We start from the raw sequence: 23,381 nt of genomic DNA, 5'->3' as shown, positions 1-23,381 counted from the left end.
AGTAGGTTAATAATATCTCAGGCACAGTTCCCTAATTCCTAATTCAGGGTTTTACTTAGACACACCCATTTTTAATGAAACATTTTCAGACTCACAGAAAGCATGTGACTTGTGCCAAGTTTGTCTTTATTCCCTTAAGTATTTCTTGTGTGTGTGTGTGTGTGTGTGTGTGTGTGTGTGTGTGTGTGTGTGTGTCAGTGTGTGAGAGACACTCTGCTCTTTTGTCACACAGCCCCTACTTCAAGTTCAAGATACCCTGAGCAGCACTTTTAGTGCTGAACATCCACTTCTTTACCAGTGACCCGGAGCTGCCTTGGGATTTAAACCCTGTTCTATACACATCAGAAGAAACTCTTTCTGGTAAGGTTTCTGTGTTTCAACTAGAATAAAATTATAAAACATATGGGCTTAGTCATACAATAGGGAAGTCATATGTTACCCCATGCTTTAGGTTCATCACAGCTTGCACTGAGGATTCTCAGGGAGCTCGCCATTTTTATTATTTTCTGTGTCTTATTTCTAATTAACATCACAGTGAGCTTATAAAGTTCAATTCAATATTTCAATACACACAAATATTGTGTAATGAGCAAGTTGGGGTAATTATTATGTCCATCATTACTTCAAACATTTTTGTAATAAAATCTTCTATGCCTCTATTTCATTTTGAAAGCAACAAATTACTAACTGTTGTCACCTTTCACTACTTCATACAAACAGGATAACAAAAATTATTCCAATTTTGTAGCTGTAGCTTTATACCCATTGGCCAATTTTTCCCTTTCACTGCTCTTCTTGTTCTTCCTCCTCCTCCTCTCCTCTTCCTTCCTTCCTGTCTCCTCCTCTGCCCAGGTGAATCTATGTTTGTCTTCTCTCTCTCTCTCTCTCTCTCTCTCTCTCTCTCTCTCTCTCTCTCTCTCTCTCACACACACACACACACACACACACACACACACACACACACACTGGTAACCATTAGTTTATTCTCTACTACCATTATCTCAATTTTTTAAAACTTATATTTTCATGTCTCTCTGTACCTGATTTATTTTATTTAGTATCTTCTACATTCATTCTAGCTATTCTCAATGAGAATTCTGTTTATGACTAAATAGCATTACACTGTCCATATATATCATGTACTCTTCATCCCCTTATTCATATGTCAACACTAGGTTGATCACACATAGACTAAAGAAAACAGCACTACAATGAGCCTAGTAAGTATAGGCATTTCTCCCACACAAACAGCCAGTAATAGGTTTAAGAAGTCAGAGGATGTTTCTGTTTTTAACTTTTTTCCCTTAGTAATAAATAAAGCACTGTATTTATTAGATTAATTAGTACATAGGACTCTCATGGATATCAACCAGCTTTGATATAACAAGTTGCAGTAAGACTACGCACATCTTTTCCTACTAAGGTTAGACAAGACAACCCAGTTAAGGGAAAGGGATTGAAAATCTGGCAGCAGAGTCAGAGATAGTCCCTGACCCTTTTGTTCGGAGTCCACCTGAAAGTCCAAGCAGAGGATCTAGGTTGGTCCCACACATGCTTGCTAGTTGTTGGGCTAATGTTAATTGATTCTGTGGGCTTGCTTGTGGTGTAATTTGATCTCTGTGACCCCTTCAAGTCTTCCTCCCCCTTTTCCATAGGATTCCTGAAGTTCCATCTAGTGTTTGGCTGTGGCTCTTTGTATCTGTTTCCATCAGGTTTTTTTGTTTGTTTGTTTTGTTTTTTATTAGGTGTTTTCATCATTTACATTTCAAATGCTATCCCCTTTCCTGTTTTCCTCTCCAAAAAATACCCTCCCTCTGCTCCCCAAACTACCCACTCTCACTTCCTGGCCCTGGCATTCCCCTATACTGGGGCATAAAATCTTCACAAGACCAAGGGCCTCTTCTCCCATTGATGACCTACTAGGCCATCCTCATCTACATATGCAGCTAGACACACAAGCTCTGGGGGTACTGGTCAGTTCATATTGTTGTTCCTCCTGTAGGACTGCAGACCCCTTCAGCTCCTTGGGTACTTTCTCTAGCTCCTTCATTGGGGACCCTGTGTTCCATCCAATATATGACTGTGAGCATCCACTTCTTTATTTTGCATGCAATGGCACAGCCTCACAGGAGACAGCTCTTAAAGTAAACTCCAAACTATTTAAGAGAGTCTAATAGTTTACATTCTTACCAAGAGTATACAAAGACTCCCTTTCCTCTGAGTTCTCGCCAGTGCTTCTTATCTTTTATCCTTTTGATAACAGCCATTCACATTGGAGGGAGATATTAACAGTAGTTTTTATTTGCTTTCCCTTGATATTAGTGAGGATATTTTTTGTTGTTGTTGACGTTGTTGTTTTTGTTTTGTTTTTTGTTGTTGTTGTTTTTTTGTTTTGTTTGGTATTTGGTTTTTCGAAACAGGGTTTCTCTGTATAGCCCTGGCTGTCCTGGAACTCACTTTGTAGACCAGGCTGGCCTCGATCTCAGAAATCCGCCAGCCTCTGCCTCCCGAGTGCTGGGATTAAAGGCATGCACCATCATGCCTGGCAAGAATTTTTATATGACTCTTTGGAATATGTATCTCCAAAATTTTTATGGATTTTTCAACAATTTCCACTTCATTGTGATATTAGATTTTATTGATAATGTAGGTTTTTCTCCATTTTTCTCCATTTACCTCATGAAGAGAATGGTTTTTCCATAGGCTTAAGAGTAAAAAAAAAAAAGTCTCAGAAGCCTCCAAGTTAAAGTTGTATGTATGCTCATGGCCAAAATTCAGTCATAAAGCAACCATCTACGAGGGAAATGAAATCATTCTCAGTGCAGCCAGGTCAAATCTTGAGCAAAGAAACAGCACATTGAGGAGCCTAGGAAACCGCCTTGAGGATTTAAGAGTCTCTTGGGCAGTTGTCAGGGCTAGCATTACTTTGGTATGGATTTATCATAAATATTCAGGATGACTCCAGTACATCCAAATACATTCTAACCAATTAGAAATTCAACTACCACCAGTGAGCTTTAGACATATTCTACATGTCTATTTACTTTCATTTTGAAGAAGTAGAAGACTCTATATCCGCTGCTCATAGACATTGCCAGCACTAATTCTAACTTAATGAACAAAATGCACTTTATAACCCTAAAATGTTCAATATTAGTTCATGTAAGATCTTAGTTCACTAGTAAGACTTCCTACAGCAGAACCATGTTCTTTTTCTCCATTTCAAATGAGGCATTCTTAGCTCAGGTTTCTTTGTTCTATACTGCACACATAGTTAAACCCAGTATTAGCCTCTGCCATTGTTCCCTGTGATGTCTTGACATCTACATGGTCACTTCCTAAATGAACAGGCCTGGTTATCTTCCAGCTCCCATACCTACTTCTACCTAAATTTCCCAAGGTAGAGTTTCCTATCACCCAAGCAGGCATCCCTATTCAATACCGTCTAAAGCACTTTCATCTACAGTACTATGTGTGTGAACCATATGCAGAACCTCAGCTGTTATATAATGACTTTATGCCCCTGTCTCATCTCTGGATACAATTTCTCCTCTACTTAGATTAGGAGTAGTCACCCTCTACATGAACTCAGATTCACTGTACTAAAAAGATACTAGGTTATCTCTCCAGTAGGGTGGGGTCTTATCATTTTCACATCCACTGATGCTTCTGTTGCCTGAGGCACCTTATTGAAGTATACCTTCTTCAAAGAAGGTATATAAATCCACAAAGACTTTTAAGGTACATACAGTTTTTTTCTTAACATAATAGTGAGTTATCAGAAAGAGACAAAAAAGTAAAGTTTTTAATCTCTGCAGCAAAATATTATAAAAACCATATTAGGTAGACCCAAAGTTCTTTTTCATAATTATCAATGTAAAAATTTGCATTGTTGTGTAATTTAATAAATACCAAGAGTTGATTGTGATAAAATCAAATTAAACTTTCCCCCATACAGCAATATCTACTACTTATTTGTTAAAGTTGTTTTTTTAACATTAGCATTAATAAAAAGTAACAGAGGTAAATGTATCTAGGGAGATGCCACCAACATTCTAGCAATCATGCTCTCTGCAACATTCTAAAATTACAGTGTTATAATGTGTACGAACTTCTGAGGCTCCTTGTCCTAACTTAAGTCTTCTTTATTTGTAACAGTCTCATCATCACATGGCAAAAGTAGTGACAGTAGCAATAAAAAGGCAAGCTTCATGCTTCTGCGCCCCGCACATCTGGATGTGCAGGGCTTCCCTCTTGGATGGCCATTTACTTGTTTCAAGGTCAAGTGATAATTATGACAGTAATGTCAAGTACCTCAGGAAAAAACTTGGAACACATTACTATGCTATGTGTTGTAATTGAAATTTCAGATAAAAATAAATGTTTCAGGTGAGAAATTTTATAGACAATCCACTTTTGGTTAGTGTCTATAGGGATAATGTCTAGTGTGCTCTGTGGAAGCATCCATCACCTGTCAATATAAATCTGGTGGCAAATTAGCTGAGGCAAGATTAAAAGGTGGCACATCTGGCACAGAGTGAGTTGGGGGTGGGGGTGGGGGACTCTGGAAAATAGTCAGGTGTGAGCAGATTTTCCCGCCAGGACTTGGAGGAAGTCTGAAATATGAAACAGAGGAGAGAGAACTATGTGGCAGACAAATAGTATGAATGTGTTAAATGAGGTATAAGCTAGTGGGAACAAACCAAGCTTAAGCCCTAGGCATTTTCAAATAAATAAGTCTCTGAGTTGTTACTCAGTATGGAGATTTGAATATGTTTGCTCTTGGGACTGGCACTATTAGGAGGTGTGGCCTTGTTGGAGTGGCCTTAGAGGAAGTGAGTCACCATGGGGATGGGCTTGAGTCTCTACTCCTAGCTGCTGGAAGACAGTAGTCTGCTCCCGGCTTCCTTTCGATGAAGATGTAGAACTCTGTGCTCCTACAGTTCCATGTCTTCCTGAATGCTGCCATGCTTTGATGATAATGGACTGGACCTCTGAACCTGTAAGCCAGCCACACTTAAATGCTGTCCTGTAAGTGTAGCCTTGGTTATGGTGTCTCTTCACAGTAATGGAAACCCTAACTAAGACATTTAGAAACTGACCCATGGATGGAAAAGCCATAGGTCAAAGGTGCCACAGCCAACAGACATTATCTGTGCTTCCATCCAGAAGCAGCAATATAGTAATGGCCTGTATCTACTGAAAGAAGGGGTGAGGGAAAGACCGCAAGAGAAAACATGTGGATTTTAATCTAAGGATTCCACATCTATAAACTGATTATCTGGTTTTTATAGACATAAAATACACATGAGATTGATAACAAATACACACACACACATACACATACCCCACACTCCTTAATGTTCAATGCCCCATCAATAAATCATAAAATAATTCACAGCTATATTTAAGTTGAATTTAAATATACTAACACCGAAAAATCCTCAAAGATGGAAAAATCTGTATGTGCCCACAAAAAGTTAGTCCAATCTAATAATGGAGATAAATGTATTTAGGAAGATATTCACTAAAATATTAGCCAAAAATTGCTTTGTAGGGTCTTAAGAGCTGAATATTTGTTTTTCTATCCCCAAATTCACATGCGAAATCTTATGCTTTAGATTTTACTTAACATCTAGATTTGTAAGTTTCCTATTTAGTAGGTAATTATGCCATACAAGTGCCATACACTCTGTGAATGAAAAGTTCACAGAGATTTTCTCTTCTGTATAAGAACACCAGGAGCCAGACTCATGCAGGAACCCAAATGTGTTCCACCCAGATTCGTTTACAACTTAATCTATGGAAGTCTGTTACAATACCATGCACCAAAGCAGAGGAAGGAGACTTAAAGATCATTAGATGATGGATGAGTTTTCAATGAAAATAAACATTAAAAACCAAGCCTACTCAAATCAGTCTGACAGTGGATATGTTACAACAAAATTCATGTTTAATAAAGCCTTTGCTGGTTGTCTAACCATAAGGGCAAGAACTGGATGTGGACCCACAGTTCCCAAATATACTAAGTAGTGTAGGATTTACAGAATTCAATGAACAGAAAAATGCAAGAGAAACTCATCACCAAGAAAGGGGGTGCACAGACCAGCAGTAGTTACCTACACAAGAAACCTGTAAAGATCCTAACTGACAAGATTTATGAAAGATCTGTGATGTAACTATTTTAGTATAAACTATTCACAGTATACAGAAGGCAAAACATTGGCATTAAAGAAATGTCTGAACTAAACCGAGAATTCAGAACAGAGGAATCTCGAATGGCTGAGAAGCACCTAAACAAATGTTCAAAGTCCTTAGTGATCAGAGAAATGCAAATCAAAATGACCCTGAGATGCCACCTTACACCAATCAGAATGGCTAAAATCAAAAGCTCAGGTGACAACACATGTTAGCAAGGATGTAGAGAAAGAGGAACACTCCTTCATTGCTGGTGGGATTGCAAACTGGTAAAACCACTCTGGAAATCAATCTGGACATTTCTCAGAAAATTGGAAATAGTACTACTTGAGGACCCAGCAATACCACTCTTGGGAATATACCCAAAAGATGCCCCACCATGACTCAGGGGCACATTCTCCACTTTGTTCATAGCAAGCTTACTTGTGATAGCTAGAAGCTGCAAACAACACAGATGTCCCACAACAGAGGAATGGATACAGAAAATGTGGTACATTTACACAATGGAGTACTACTCAGTTATTAAGATCGAGGACATCTCAAGTTTTGCAGGCAAATGGATGGAACTAGAAAATATCATCCTGAGTGAGGTAACTCAGACCCAAAAGGACAGGCATGGCACTAATAAGTGGATATTAGCCAAAAAAAAAAAAGTACAAAATACCCAGGATATAGTACACAGAACTCAAAAAGCTCAACAAGCTGAAGGGCCCTGGGAGGGAAAGTGGACCGGGGTTGAGGGCAGGTGGAGAGGGGAACCTGATCTGGTATTGGGTGAGGGAAAAGGACTGAAGCCCTGAGGGGCAGCAGAAGGAATGGAAACAGACAACCCTGGGAAATAGGAGATTGGAGGGACACTCCAGAATGCACCAGAGACCTGGGAGGTAAAAGACTCTCTGGAATCAAAGAGAATTCCTCACCAGTAGGGAGAGAGAACTTATACAGCCCACATCCAGCATGAAGACAGGGCATCAAGTGAGGGAGGAGGTTGTGATCCCACGGTCAAAACTGATCCATAATTGTTTCTGTCTGAAAGAATTATAGGGATGGAAGTGGAGAGGAGCCTGAGGAAAAGAAGGTCCAGTGACAGGACCAAAGTAGGATCCAGATCAAGGGGAGGTTTCAAGGCCTGACACTATTACTGAGGCTATAGAGTGCTCACAAAAAAAGGGGGCCTATCATGACTGCCCTCCGAAAAGACCCAACAAGCAGCTGAAAGAGTCAGATGCAGATATTTGCACCCAACCAATGGACAGAAGCTGCTGACCCCTGTTGTTGAATTAGGGAAAGGCTGGAAGAAGCTGAGAAGGAGGGCAACCCTGTAGGAGGACCAGCAGACTCAACCTGCATCCCTGAGATCTCTCAAACCAACCAGGCAGTATACACCAGCTGATATGAGGCTCCCAACACAAATACAGCAGAGGACTGTGGGGTCTGGCTTCAATAAGAAATGATGCACCTAACCCTCAAGAGACTGGAAGCCCAGGGAGTTTAGAGGTCATGTGGGGTGGGGTCAGGTGGGGGGTGAGGGTGTAGACATCCTCATGGAGACAGGAGGTTGGTGAGGAGATATGGGATATTAACCGGAGGGTGGACAGCATGGTAGAATAAAATCTGAAGTGTAAAAATGAATAAATAAAAGACCAAAAAAAAAAAAAAAAAAAAGAAAGAAAAGATATCTCTGTTCTGGTTTTTGATTTTTAGAATTCCTAACTTTCCAAAGTCTTTAGGGTCATCATTTAAAGAGAGTATTATCATCAATCAATAAAGAATGTTACCCCTTTTAAGGCAAAATATTAGGTAATATTATTTTCAGCTATCATATGGTGATTTATAGACTAAAGCAGTGGATGCAATGCTTTTCTTTCATCCAGTGTTAAGTACCTTAGCCCATTACATATATAAGCCTTGGAGTTTATCCTCTGCTCCATTTGAATGTATTAATTAGCCACAGTACAATGGAAACATATCTAGACAAATTTCTAAGGGATTTTCTCAAAATCACAACTCATAATATTACCCAATTATGGCCCAACAAATATATTAATTGGTTCCTGTTTAAATAGAAAGATGTTTTCTTAGCATTTCAAGAATTCATAATAGCATAAATACCCAACAGAGAAACTAGAAATGGGATATTTTCCTCAATCCTTTTCAAGACTAAATTCTGCTGGTCAGTTTTAAGAATGTATTCTTGTTATCTCATTTTTCTGTGAATCTTAAAAGAACTAGAGCAATTAACTCAGCAAACAGCACATGTCAATAAGTGTTCAGCACAGAGATACAATGAAGTACATAAAAACACAAAACAATGGACTGCACAAAGAGAAACGGCTGATGTGATAGATAGACAGCTGAATGAGTTTAAGAGAGGAGAGAATGCTTAGGAATGAGATTTCTTAAGGAATGGGGACTGAAACAGATTCTTTGACTCTATGAGAAGATGGAAAGGAAACCATCTATACAGAGCCTAGAGCAGGGGCAGTAGTGAGGAGCCTGAAGCTTTACACGGTCTAGCCATCATTAATAATTAGACCCCAATTTACACCCCAATTGATCCTTGCTTGTTCCAATGTGAACTGGTCTGTGGCATTAGATAAATGAGGGGGTGACCACTTGCTAGGATGACATGGTTAACCTTGGTTGCTCATCAATTCATGACTTGAAGCAGCAGGAATAAAGGTCTGGAATGAATAAGGTGGTTACTTTGTACAAGTTTATATTTGGAAAAAATAGCATATTTTTTGAAATAAGTGACAAGATAAGGTGGTTGCCAAGATACAATTTGCAAAACACATGAAACTCAAGAAGAAGGAAGACCAAAGTGTGGATACTTTGATCCTTCTTAGAAGGGGGAACAAAATACCCAAGGAAGGAGTTACAGAGACAAAGTTCGGAGCTGAGACTGAAGGCATGACCATTCACAGACTGCCCCACCCGGGAATCAATGTCATAAACAACCACCAAACCCAGACACTATTGCAGATGCCAACAAGAGCTTGCTGACAGGAGCCTGTTATAGCTGTCTCCAGAGAAGCTCTGCCAGTGCCTGACTAATACAGAAGTGGATGTTCACAGTCATCGATTAGATGGAGCACAGGGTTCCCAGTGAAGGAGCTAGAGAAAGTACCCAAGGAGCTGAATGCGGACCCCTAGGAGGAACAACAATATGAGCTAACCAGTAACCCCAGAGCTCCCTGGACTAAACCACCAATCAAAGAAAACACATGGTGGGATTTGTGGCTCTAGCGGCATGTGTAGCAGAGGATGGCCTTGTCAGTCATCATTGGGAGGAGAGGCCCTTGGTCCTGTGAAGGTTCTATGCCCCAGTATAGGGGAATGCCTGGGCCAGGAAAGGGGAGTGGGTGGGTTTGGGAGCAGGGGGAGGGTGGAGAGGATAGGGAATTTTTGGAGGGGAAAAGAGGAAAGGGGATAACATTTGAAATGTAAATAAAGAAAATATCTAATAAAAAAATGTTGGCTGTTTCAGTAAATGCCATAAATTAGAAATCTAATTTTGGTACTGTTTAAAACTGTACTACTGATTAAATAACAATTTAATTACATTACTATTACATTATTATTTAAATATACATTCATAAAAGTTCATTATACAGTATTACCACTTTCAATATTAAAGGCTTAGATTTCTAACTCTATTGAAAATCCAATCCAGTTTCAATTCTACACTAACTCAGTTAGCAGTAAAACCTTTAAAAAAATTACAAAATATTTGATTCTATTTTCTCAGCAGAAACAATATAGCAATCCCTCTTTAAGCCAAATGTTCAGTGACCCTAAAGACCTAAGTTGAGGGTAGGCACACAGTGGACTCACAGTAAATACTAATGTTAGTCATCATCCCATGTAGAGCTTTTCAAATGCACCATGATCTGTTTGAAATTACACAGACTCTTCTGTATATTTCTTAAGAAATGCCTTCTTTAGAAAAATAATCTAAAATCTAATGGTGGTGTTTTGCCATTTCTCCACACAATCTGCCAGAAGTTTATTTCACAAGCAACAGACATGTTCACAGACACTGAATGTAACCACAAGTGTAAAAACCTAAGAAATAGAACTTTTCTTTAGGTGTTTCTTGACTATTAGAGTTTCGTCAGTTGATAATTCTTTGTTTAGCTCTTACCCTCCACCTACCCACCCCCCACCCCCTTTTTTTGAGACAGGGTTTCTCTCTGAGCCCGGGCTGTCCTGGAACTCACTTTGTAGACCAGGCTGGCCTCAAACTCAGAAATCTGCCTGCCTCTGCCTCCCAAGTGCTGGGATTAAAGGGGTGCGCCACCACCATCCGGCTCTTTACCCCATTTTTAATAGGGTTATTTGATTGTCTAGAGTATAATTTCTTGAGTTCTTTTTATATATTAGATATTAGCCCTCTATCAAATGTAGGATTAGTAAGGATCATTTCCCAATCTGTTGGTGGCCTTTTTGTCCTATTGACAGTGTTCTTTGCCTTACAGAAGCTTTGCAATTTTAGGAGGTCCAATTTGTCAATTCTTGATCTTAGAGCATAAGCCATTGGTGTCCTGTTAAGGAATTTCCCCCCTGTGCTCATGGATTCCAGTCTTTTCTCCACTTTCTGTTCTATTAGTTTCAGTGTATCTGATTTTATGTTGATGTCCTTAACCCACTTGGACTTGAGCTTTGTACAAGGAGATAAGAATGGATCGATTTGCATTCTTCTACATGCTAACTGCCAGTTGAACCAGCACCATTTGTTGAAAATGCTTTCTTTTTTTCCACTGGATGGCTTTAGCTCCTTTGTCAAAGATCAAGTGATCATAGGTGTGTGAGTTCATTTCTGAGTCTTCAATTCTATTCCACTGATTTTCCTGCCTGTCTCTGTACCAATATCATGCAGTCTTTATCACTATTGCTCTGTAGGACAGCTTGAGGTCAGGGATGGTGATTCCCTCAGAATATTCAACATCCTGAGTCATCAGGAAAATGAAGATTAAAACAATCTTGAATTCCACCTCACACCAGTCAAAATGGCTAAAATAAAAAACTCACGTGACAGCAGATACTGGTGAGGATGTGGAGAAAATGGAACACTCCTCCATTGTGGGTGGGATTGCAAGCTAGAACAACCACTCCGGAAATCAGTCTGGCGGTTCCTCAGAAAATTGGACATAGTATTACCTGAGGACCCAGCTATACCACTCCTGGGCATATACCCAAATGATGCTCCAACATATAGAAAAGACACATGCTCCACTATGTTCATAGCAGCCTTATTTATAATAGCCAGAAGCTAGAAAGAACCCAGATGTCCCTCAACAGAAGAATGGATACAGAAAATGTGTTACATATATACAATGGAGTACTATTCAGCTATTAAAACAATGTTAGTATTGTCTATTTGGCTAGATCCAGGCCAATGTGAGAAACTGTTAAATAAAAACAAAAAAAAAAATGGATTACAAGTACCCACGATTGTTCTCTGACATCACATGCATGTGCACTCAGATGTACTTGCACACTGTATGCCTGTGCACATTCATGAAAACAGACACATACACTTGCAACAGGGAAAATGCCCGTGAAATGTTCATAGCTTACACTGATTTCTGCTAGGCTAGCAATATAATCTACAGAATCATAGCTGCATATTTCTCACTTGGCTTGTTTGGAAACAACTCAGCAAATGAGCATCAGGTTGTTTAAGAATGAGCTACTAGGCACATATGCATGAAAAATCTGAATCAACAACACAGCCAAAGGCATAGTCCTGCCCCAAATGAATATTTATGTTACCAGTACCACACAGGTTGAATTAAACACAAATATTTGAATTTCATATTGATAGCCCGTCTGACAGCAATATTACAAGATCAAAATCCAACATGATACAAAACAAATCATCAAGAACTTATACTTAGTGCGAGGAAATAAAACAAAGACTAGCAGTAACCACAGAAGCATGGCTTTGCTGAATAATGAAATGCCATGCAGATTATATGCAGAACCCAGAGTAAAAGCACACAGAGCACATGGTGAAGTATCAGGCTTGGAAAGGCTTTTATATGCACACAAGAGCTCATCCTATAAAGGCCTGCCATTTATGTTTCTGTGGTCAAAAATCATGTAAGCAGCATTCACCTCAATTTAAAAGTATTCAATATTAAATAGCAGTGAGTGAATTTTACAGATGTCGATATATATTTGTCTCTCATAAGAGAGTTCTTTGGTACAGCATAGTATATCAACCACCTATGATTAAAATGTACAAAGGTTGGAAGTAGGTCGATGGCTCAGCAGTTAGGATACTAAACTGCTCTTGCAGAAGGCCTGGATACAGTTCCCAGCACCCAGAAGGTGTGGTGGCTGACAATTATCTGTGATGACAGTTCCAAGGGACTGAATGCTCTCTTCTGGCCCCCACAGGAATGAGAAATGTATGTGGTTCACATACATACATACATACATACATACATACATACATACATACATACAGGCATTCACTCAGACACATAAAAGTACATAAATACTCAAAAAACACAGGCACATTAGAATATATTTCCCAATACTAGGCTACAGTGAAAATAATCCTCCCAAACAAATAAATGTCAAGCAAGCTTGGAAACGGAGAGGCCAGACTTCTCACTGCTATCATGTGTGTGTACTTTCACACAGGTCTGTTACAGTCGTTCCTCATATTTCTTGTGAAGTTGTCAGGGCAAAACTACACTGAAAGTCTATCTTCAAATGCTGATCCTAATAGGAAATACCTCTGATTTGGAAACACTGCTTTCCATAACTGTGCAGAAAACCTTGAAGTTGAAACTGTGTGAAGGAATAGGAACAAAGGAATTATTTTCATCACTGCTTAGATCATTGTGTTACAAAATGAAACATAACCATAATTAAACAATAAACATTTCTCAATAGACTTATCCTCTTTGGCTTCTCCAAAACAACTGGCAATGAAAAGCAACCTGCCCCAAACCCACAGGTCTTGTCATGTTATTCCTTCAGCTAAATGTTCAAAGGTTTCCCTTGTCTTTTAGAAATACCAAAGGTTTGACTGTGGTTAGTAGAATTAGCCCCAATCTACAATCTCATCTAGTAAAGATGAGATTTTCCCAACATGCTCATTTAAAACAAACCTTTCCAACTTCAAAATCCTAGGCTCTGCTATGAAGCCAAACTTTTAGTATTAATCACCTACAAAGCAAATAATTTGAAACACTGTTAAAACTATTTTCATCAATTATAATTACTTATAGAAGAAAACAATTTAGAACCTTCAAAAATACCTGACACTGCTTGGAATATAGCTACAGTTCTTCAAGAATATCATTTCATACTCAGAATTTTCAACATTCCTTCATCCTTCCTAGACAATTTTCATGGAAAATAGAGGAGAAGACTTTCTCTTCCAAATCCCTTTGTGGTGTATTCCCTCAACTGAACTTGGATTCAGTGTGACATATTAAAGCCAAGGGAAATGTGAAGAACATAACATCGCTACGATTTTGATAAGGCATTAACCCAAATCGAACTGGGGGAGACATTCTTGAAATACCATGAATAATAGCAATCACTAAGTTTTAAGTAAAGCAAAATATTTTGGTAATTTAGATTAGCCACATCTCAATTATATATTAAAAGCCTTTGAATTAGGGAAAAAATAATCCCTCAGAAAGAGTTAATATGGGACTTCCCATTAAAGTACATATCAAAACTTGTAAAACATTCTAGATGACACAATAGTAGAAAGGCACTTCTAAAATCAGTTTGCTCCATAAAATTGTTGTATTTAACAGAGCTTGTGATACACATGTTTTCATCCAGTCTCCTATAAATTAAGAAGTATAGACTATTAATTCTACTGTATTTAAATTTATTGGCCATACAAGCTTGGGAATGCACAGAATAGACAGATATAAGTAACATAATAAAGGGAGAAGCTATGAACTGATGAAGTAAGAAAAAAATTAAAACACCATAAAGCCCAGTCCTGTGGGTGTCTTTCCCTTTAAGATAGTCAGTCTTGCTTTTTCCCTTACATAGGTTTCTTCACACCATCTCGCTTCAAGACTCACATCTTTTCTAACATCTTATTCCCGTTCCCATGGCAGCCAGGAAGGAAACAGAAGGGACCAGGCAGGGGTTCGTTCCTATGTCCTTCAAAGCCACAATCCTAACAGCCTAGCTCCCTCCACTAGGCACTGCTTACATGCAGGGGTGCCATAAGCTGTCCATCAAGCATTTGGTGCATGGGCCTTTGGGAAATGTTTACAAGCCAGTACAAGTTCAAAAAGTATATCAGGAGAGACAAAAACCCATGAAAATATAGTTCTAGTCAGAAAGATCTGAGTGCCAAGAAAAAGCATGTTTACATTTATTCATGTGTTATGTTTTATTTTACTGTATTAACTTCATGAGCAAGATGTTTCTAAGGCAAATGAAATGGGATTCAAGAGCATAAGGAAGACTTTCCAGTACAAGTCATAATCAGGCTTATGAGCAAGATGGTGGTATCAAATGCTCAAATGGTCTTATTCACCCTAATATTCTGAAACTTGGGAAACCTTTTGAAATCATTGATTAATTTAAAACACTTTTTAGGTTCTTGAGATTTTTATTATTCAGCATCTGTTATCTAATGCACCTGCAGAACAAACCATTTTGTACGGATGCCACTGGGGATGGAACATCTTAGAGAAGTGGGGTAAAAAGATAAAGTAGAGAATTTTGAAGCTTAATAACTTAATAACTTCTCTTATCATGCTGACAGGTTTTTGCAATACCATTATCATCATGCTCTCTCTAAACCTCAGAGATAACTTTAAAAAACAAAACATGAGAACTACTGTTTACATGGTTGTTGTCAGCGTAGTATTAGGTGCTCTACAGTAATCAATATCATACACTGATGCCTTCAGGCAGAGGTAATTAAGATAAGCTGAAAAAGGAAGGTCTCACTGGGGAAAGAACTGCTCCTTTCTGCACTTTACCTACCAAGCCAAATTAGATGCTTAACAGAAACAGAGAGAGGCTCTAAGCACTCCTCCTCCTCAGCCAAGCATTTCTATACAGCTCTAACTTTCTTACAGTCGTTTATTTTTAAACTGACCCACTCTTCATGCCATGCCTTTCTCTTCCTTCCAGCCACTGTGCTGACCAAAGCACCCTCAGGAACAGTGCACCTCGCTTGTGGGATGCCCTGGTCCATGCTAATCCACCACTAAGATGAGCATGTCCCAGGACTGAGGAGGGTCTCAGCCTACTGCCTAAAGTGATGACAAACCTGGTGAAATTTCCAGACTGCCTTTAATGCAGTTAGAAAAGATATAGAAATCCTCAAGCTGACCAATTATCTTTAATGTCTCCCTCCCTGAGTCCAGGGCCTGGCTGTGAATGATATAAGAAGCCTCTTTCCTTTTTATGACTTTCAAACTATCTCTGGAAGGTTCACCCCTCAGTCCTCCCCAGCCTTCCCATCCAGACAGAAATTGGCAGCTTGCTTTAACTGAATTCTCAGCTCTTAGCTGTGCCCACAGAACTGATAAAATGACTGGATAAGACCATCAATAGTCCATGAAACTTTTCTGAAGTTTCAATGAGTCTGAAAGTTATAACACATCTGAAAGTACCCAGCACACGGTAGTCAATAAACATTAATCTTCTCATACACACACAAGTACCGTTAACTAGGCTGAGCATGTACAGGAAAAAAAAAAAAGGATAGATACATGACTTGAGTGAGCATGGAACCTTAAGCTAAAATTAGAAAGGAATACTGTCGATGGTAATATATGCATCCAAGATAAACCCAACAGTGCTTGCAATAATGCACCTGAATAAATTGGAAGCCATAGGCATATCCATAGAGACCTCAGATTTAAACTCTAAAATCAGATAATTAAGTCACAGTCCAATACAAACAAACAAACAAAAAGCTATCTTCACAGGTCAAATAAGGACTGTTCCTAGCACTTGACACTTTCTGATTACAGAAATTTACACAACTGCGGTGATATGTCCTGCTTTCCATTCTCCTTGAGTGGTCAGCTAGATCACTCTGCATAAAGCTACTGCTATTCCAGATACTGCTATCTCATGGCTGAATGATGCACTGCTATCATATACAAAACAAGCAAACCTCATGGGGTGGTTACTCAAATTACTGAAATGCTACCTATCTTGTTTGGTGACACACAGCAGGGACTGTGCTTACTTGACAATATTTTTGAGAATAAAAGTTAAAATCTTATCCGAGCAGTAGTAGCACACGCCTTTATTCCCAGCACTCAGGAGGCAGAAGCAGGCGGATTTCTGAGTTCGAGGCCAGCCTGGTCTTCAAAGTGAGTTCCAGGACAGCCAGGGCTACACAGAGAAACCCTGTCTCAAAAAACAACCCAAAACAAAAAACAAACCAAAAAAAAGTTAAAATCTTAAAAACAAAAGAAGCAACAACAACAAAAACCTACCTACATCTCAGGTTAGCCAGAATAAGGTAAACCTGCTAAACATGGCACACCTACATGATGAATACACCATTGTGAGTTTGATCGATGCTCCAGGGCAAGAAGGAGAACCTAGTTATGAAACCAAACCACCACCTGGGCACAAGAGCTGCTGCAGGGTGGAGGTGTGAGCGTGATCCACGTGAGGCTTTCCATCATATGCAGTATTGAATATTTTTAATCTTTTAATGGGAGCACACATACGACATGTAGCACTGTTTCCCAGGCAAAGCAAGCACAAAACAATAAAATAGTTACAACTCCGGAACTCTGTTTGACTGGAAAATTGGCGATCTGCAAATCTAGTTTTATATAACAGAATGACAACAGCAAAACCCTAACAGCTATGCCTAACACACAGCAAAACTTCAGAAGACTCTCAGCAATGCAAAGCCACATCGCCAGAACGACTCCAGCCACCCTCAGAGAGCTCAATTATTGCAGGCACCAACAGTTGACAATCTTCCTCACCTCCAAGCCTTTGAGATGATGCACCTACAAGTCACGTGAGTCTTTGGAAACTAATTCTTCTCTAAGGACAAGGTCCTGTCCTAATCTCCACAAGAAGGTGGGATTCTAATTTAATTGTCAAATGGCTGGCACAACTTGTTCAATCACACTTACACTAGCCAACTCTTTGTAACTTTTTCAATACAGGTCTTCTGTCTTCCATCGAATCTCCTTCATTCCCCCTGTACAATGAGCAGTCACCTGCCTGCACAGGAATAGATCTCAGCCCTTTATCTTCCTGTGAGGTATTTGCTCAATAATATATGGCTCAGTGCTTTACCTGATATCTGGTTTTATCTTTAATGTAGTGAGTGCCTTTGTTTCAATGAGAAAAAATGTCCAGTGGCTCCTAAATTTCTAAAGTCCACATTGACATTACAGCAAAAGATTTTCCAGTGAAATGAAGAAGAACTCATAAACCAGCTACTTATTTATTTAGTGTCCTCTTCTAAAATGCTATAAAAACATAGACATATATGCTATTTAGTTGGATAAAGTTTCAGCCTTATAAGATCAGTGTCCCCTGATAAGGAAGAAAATATTAATTCTATAAAATAAACTAAGACCTTATTTATTACAATTACAAAAAAAAACCCACCTTCCATTTCCACGTCCTATTCACTAGAAATCATTCACCATTTCAATAGTTACAGTTCATGCTTCAATGTAACGAGAATTAGATGACTGTTATGCACTGTCTTATCAAACTTATTGTTAACCTCCCAACTTCTCATCGGCAGAATATTCCGAAAATCCATTCTTCTACGTTAAGAGGGATATTTAGTCATCATAATGTTTACATGTAAAATGAAGAACTTGAAACACTCCAGAGAGAATCTAAATTAAATATTTTTCATAACTTTCCCATTCATATAAAGTGAAATGACTTCTATAGCTATTTATTTGATACATAAAAATGTGACCTTCAACTAAAAGTACAAAGTTGGTTTTTTGGGGGTTTTATTTGGTTGGTTGTTTTTTGGTTTTGTTTTGTTCTGTTTGCCTATTTTGATGTCTACACACTGTATAATCAAGCTGCAACAGCCTTATGCCTTAAGATTTCTAAAAAGTCCATTAACATTTAAAAATCTCAAGGCTTTTTACAAAGAATGGGAAATATATACATCTAAATGGCTTATTGTGCCATTAATAAGTTGGCATATTACCAACTCCCTTAAGCAACAATGCAATCCTGCCAGAGAATGTTCGCACGGTCTGTGGAGACAAAGCATGCAGAAACCTGAAGCAGAGTCTCTCAGGCTCAGATAGCAAGAGCTGGCATTGCTTAACTGTTCACCAGGAAGAGGGTGGTGCTGAGCTGATCAGTCCAACATGACTATTACATTTGTTCATTTGCAATACTTTGTTCTATGCACTTTTCTCAGTACTTTTGAGCAATGTATAGAAATAAGCCCCAGTGCCCTTATTTAGCACATCAATAAATCAAACACATTGTGAAATAAATGAACATGATACTCATTTTTCTATAAACTTAGAGATCAAGGGAACACATTCTTAACATGATCACTCATTACAACACATACATATATTCCTAATAGGATCCCTCATTATGATGCTGTGACATATAGACACATCCATAACAGAATCAGTCATTTCAACACAGCAATTGAGGTTTCTAAGAATTTTTAAAACTTATGTTGAAATAAAGGTATATACATATCTTTATTCTGTATGTAAAACTTTTAAGATCCTTAACAATTTTGCCTGTAATTTCTTAATCAATCATTATTCTTTTCAAATTGCAAACAAAGACCCAGGCATTCCCCGCTTCCTTTCTGTCCTCCGCATCCCAACCCTCAGACTTCCGTGCTAGATCGGGTCCCCATAGAAGGCTGACTAGAAATGGAAACTGTGGGCATTCGTTTCCCATGTGTCAGTGCAGAGACAATAGCCTAACATTATCTTCGCATACTAAATGTGATGCATTACTTATATTTCTAGAATATAACTTTTAAAATATAATCTAACCATGCTCTAGGTTTGCTAGGAATGTATCATGATTGGATGTGAAATTGTGCCACGTGTCTCTTCTCTAATTATTGAAAGGATATCAATACATATTTAAAATAGATATATGTGAAATTACTGATTGGAAGTTTACTTAATAAGCTGTCTAAACTCCCGAAATAAACATATTTTTATAAATTCAATCCACTGTAGAATCTACATATGGTATAATCAGCATTCTCTTGATATTTTAAATATTTTCTGGAGTATACTATGAATAAAGTGAAGAAATACAATATGATAAATAAAACAAAGACACATCAATTTAGGGTACTCTCTAAATACTTGTCTTTGTGGTCTTACACACCAATCCATCAACAAATAACTTCCAAGGGCCTAGCATGCCAGGAACATTCTGAGTACTACAAATACAGCAGGGAACCAGAGAACAAAATCTACAAACAACAACCCCAGAGCCCCCTCTGTGTTTACAGTCATACTGAAGTTGTACAGAGGAATCAGGACTGTAGTCCATATTATGTAAGAATACTACAGCAAAAATTTTAGGGAAAGATGATAATCCCTTGGATGAGAAAAGAAGAGTTCATTAGATATTAGCTGCTGGCTAAAGCCAAGATAACCAAGAAACCTATGAGCTATGGTAAAGCACTACAGATATACAAAAGCCCTTGCTTTTTCTATTGGGCAAAAGACTGCTGTTCGGTTGAACAGACATTGTAGAAATAGTAGTTTTTTCAAACTCCTACTTGCTTCCAGTATAGCAAAAAGCAAAAATGGTATTTATGGCATGAACAATGGTTTTCTTTTAGTCTAGGGAGAATCCTAGAAAGAAGTGAAGGGAAATGGATATTACTATTATAATGGTTAATTGGTTTTGTTAAAATTTCCTAAGGCTTGGAAGTATTTTAGCAAGATAAAATTTACAGTACATTTCACAATACTTAAAAATCACCATGGTTGTCAATATTTCTAGAAAAATCTGAATCGAACACCCTGAAAATATGATCTTTCATAACATCATAGGAAATTATTAAGTACCAAAGTTTTATGAAATATAGACATAAATGTTTACTGTATGTTTTCTCATTTACTTCCCAAATCACAAATCTGTAATGACCTATTGCTTATGCATGTGCAATATCCATCCTTTGGGAATGGTACCACAAATGTCTTTGAGGGGTGGATTGTATATCGTACCATTATGCCATCCATGGGTTTTGTGTACTTTGCTTCTAACGATTTGGATTGTTGAGGAGAAAAAATTTCACAAAGCTTGTCCAATTTGTATTTGACATAACATTTAAAGCTCATAAAAAAATTTTTCCCATTTTCTGCCCATGGAAGTTAGAGTGTGTAACACTGAAATTAAAATTGATGAATTCAATGAAAAAATACTATAGATTATTGCTATAAATTTCTATAGATATTTTTTTAAATCTTCATTTGTTATTATTTTAAGTATACAGGTGTTTTGCCTGCATCTATATATGTGCCTGCATCTATATATGTGCACCACATATGTGCCTTCCCCTTGAAGGCCAAAAGAAGGTGCCAGAACCCCTGTACCCAGAGTTACAGATAGTTGTGAAATTCTGTATGGTTGCTGGGAAACAAGCTCTGGTCCTCTGGAAGAGCAGCCAGTGCTTGTAACCACTGAAGAATCTCTCCCTCCCCATCTACTAATGATTTAATATTTATTTGCTGCTCATTTTAGTTATAAATTGACACAATTCACAAGATCTAATGAACAAATTTTCTTCTGTCTTGTCTTAGGACACATGTTGTTTGTTTGTTTTTTATAAGTTCAACAAATATTATCACTGACACAAGAAACCTCAAAGAAGCCACTAGCATTCCCAAAGCTTGGGCTCCACACACCGGCCATACTGCAGAAGGCCCAACAGCTACTTCCGACACCATCCAGTGATGTCCACAGGATATTTTCCATCACTGAACTAGCTTAAAATCATGGTCTTCTCCCCCAGTGACTTAGAAAAAGTAGCAAATAGCTCAAAAGAAGTAAAAGACACACATGGGGAGAAACAAGACTTAAAATATTATTTGTTAAGAAAATCCTCAGGATTCTATTGTCAAACCTAGTGATCTTAGTTTATTAAAAATAAACAACTGATATTTTATCAAAAACTGGTATTTAAAAAATAAAACCAAAGGATCACCATTAAGGATGGTTTTCATGCTTCGTTATAGCACAGCAGAGGCATCGTGGGCAGGAAAGAGGGCAGGACAGGAAAGCAAAGGAACCAATGATAAAGACAATTGTTGAGGAGCAGATAAACCGTTTTCCTGCTCCTGATGTTCCCTTCCTCAACACTGCTACTTCAAGGATCAAGCTCACCTCAGAGAACCCAGGAAGAAGAACTTAAAGCTAACTCTTTGGCCAAGACACCTCTGGAAAGTTATGAAGACCCCTACCACTAGTGTTTGGATCACCACTTCCTCTGATCCTTTTTAGGCTCGATGAAATGCTTTCACTGTTGAAAGTGCTGTGGAAATCCAAAAAGGCATGTCACTGCAGGCTTTAACCCTTGGTCTTGGACTAGGGCACTTTTGGAGAAAAATTATATAACCATTTCGTTTTTCAAGTAAAAAGGTAGATTTAGAGATCATGCTTAATCATTCTTCCAAGATTGAGAATTGAACTCATTAATTAAACTTGAGGTAACATTTCTTTCAAGGGCTTTAGTTTGTGTCTACTCACAATGGTGAGAAATATACAATTAAGTCTGGCTTGATGCAGGATTTTCTTAAATTAAAAACAAAAAAGTAGACCACCCTCCCTGGAGAGACAAAATCCTTTAATTGCATCAAAATATCTTAAATATGGAGTCAGAAATTTAATAAAGGGATAAGAGGATTAGAGTGAAAAATATAGTACAATTAGAAGTAAGCCCAAGTTTATTTAGCAAAACTTCTTCCTACTTAAAATTCAAAGGTGAATAGTTCTAGTCAGAGCCTATCACCAGTAAGCAAGCAAGAAATGAATTTTTACTAAAATGGAGTTGAAAACAGAACGCATAATACAGACACATTAAAAACCTTTCTATGCATGTGTTTACCCCCCAAAAATGCTTGTAGCTTTCTACTTAGTGACTCCAATCTTTTCTTAACAGCATATTCCCTTCTCTAAAATCAAAATGCATTTTAATAATCCATCTATCTATTGCCAGACAACTAGGTGAATAACTCCTTGCTATAGTGGATGAAGAAACAATACGTGTAAGGGTGTAAATATTTCTATAGTATGGTGTAGAGTTCTCTGGATATATGCCCAGGAGTGAAATAGCTACAGTGAGTTGTGTCTCCTAGAAATGATAGGGAAGCTACATCTATACTGAAACAATATTACTGCCTAAGTAAGACCTGAACAATAACAATATCAGCATACCTGATAGTATGGTACATAGAAATCTCATTGAGTCCCACCCCTAGACAAAGAACTACAGGCACATAATGACTGCTAGGAGAGAGAGAATTAGCTTCTCCCAAGAATGATCTCTCTGTGTAGTTACCCCATACAAAGTGATCAACCCTGAAAAAACCCCCAAAGTTAATTCACCAATTTGCATTTATATATATATACACATATGTATATATACACATATATACATATATGTATATGTTATGATAGTATATATATATACATATATGTATGTATATGCAACTATATACATACATGTGTATGTTATGATAGTAATCAAAGAAGATGCTTTCAGTTTGAGAGAGATTAGCACTGGACATGAGAGAAATTGAAGGGAGTGAAGGAAGGGACTAAGTGAAATAGTTGTATTTTAGTTAAAAACGTATTAATACTCATTATACACACACTCGCACATGTACACACACATGCACGCATATGCACACACATACATGCACATGCACACGCGCACACACACACGTATATATGTTTGATAGTGAAACTCTACAACTCATTGTGAACATGTATAGCTCCAGAAAGGCTATTCTAATGGCACAGAAGTTCCTGAAAATCTTTAAATTATGGGTCTTGTTAATTTTTGTGTGTGAATTTTTTATTTGCAACTATTAAACAGTAACGTTTAATAAATAAAAAGGACAAAAATTAAACGTAAGACTCAATTTTAGCGTTTCATTTTGTTCCTTTTTTTTTCATTTTCAGGATTTGTTTTTTGTCATGTCTATGAGGCAAGA

General features: G+C 38.0%; 1 protein-coding gene across 7 annotated transcripts in view; it reads right to left on the bottom strand.

Annotated features, from left to right (window-relative positions):
* Positions 1-23,381, bottom strand: part of Crppa (CDP-L-ribitol pyrophosphorylase A) — a 308,929-nt gene that overhangs the window by 106,696 nt on the left and 178,852 nt on the right. The gene's annotated exons all lie outside the window — the stretch shown is intronic.

The sequence above is a fragment of the Mus musculus genome, chromosome 12, assembly GCF_000001635.26.
Source record: "Mus musculus strain C57BL/6J chromosome 12, GRCm38.p6 C57BL/6J".
In the NCBI taxonomy this organism is placed as follows: domain Eukaryota; kingdom Metazoa; phylum Chordata; class Mammalia; order Rodentia; family Muridae; genus Mus; species Mus musculus.
The sequence above is the reverse complement of the archived record's forward strand: the minus strand, read 5'-3'. Positions and strand labels throughout refer to the sequence as shown.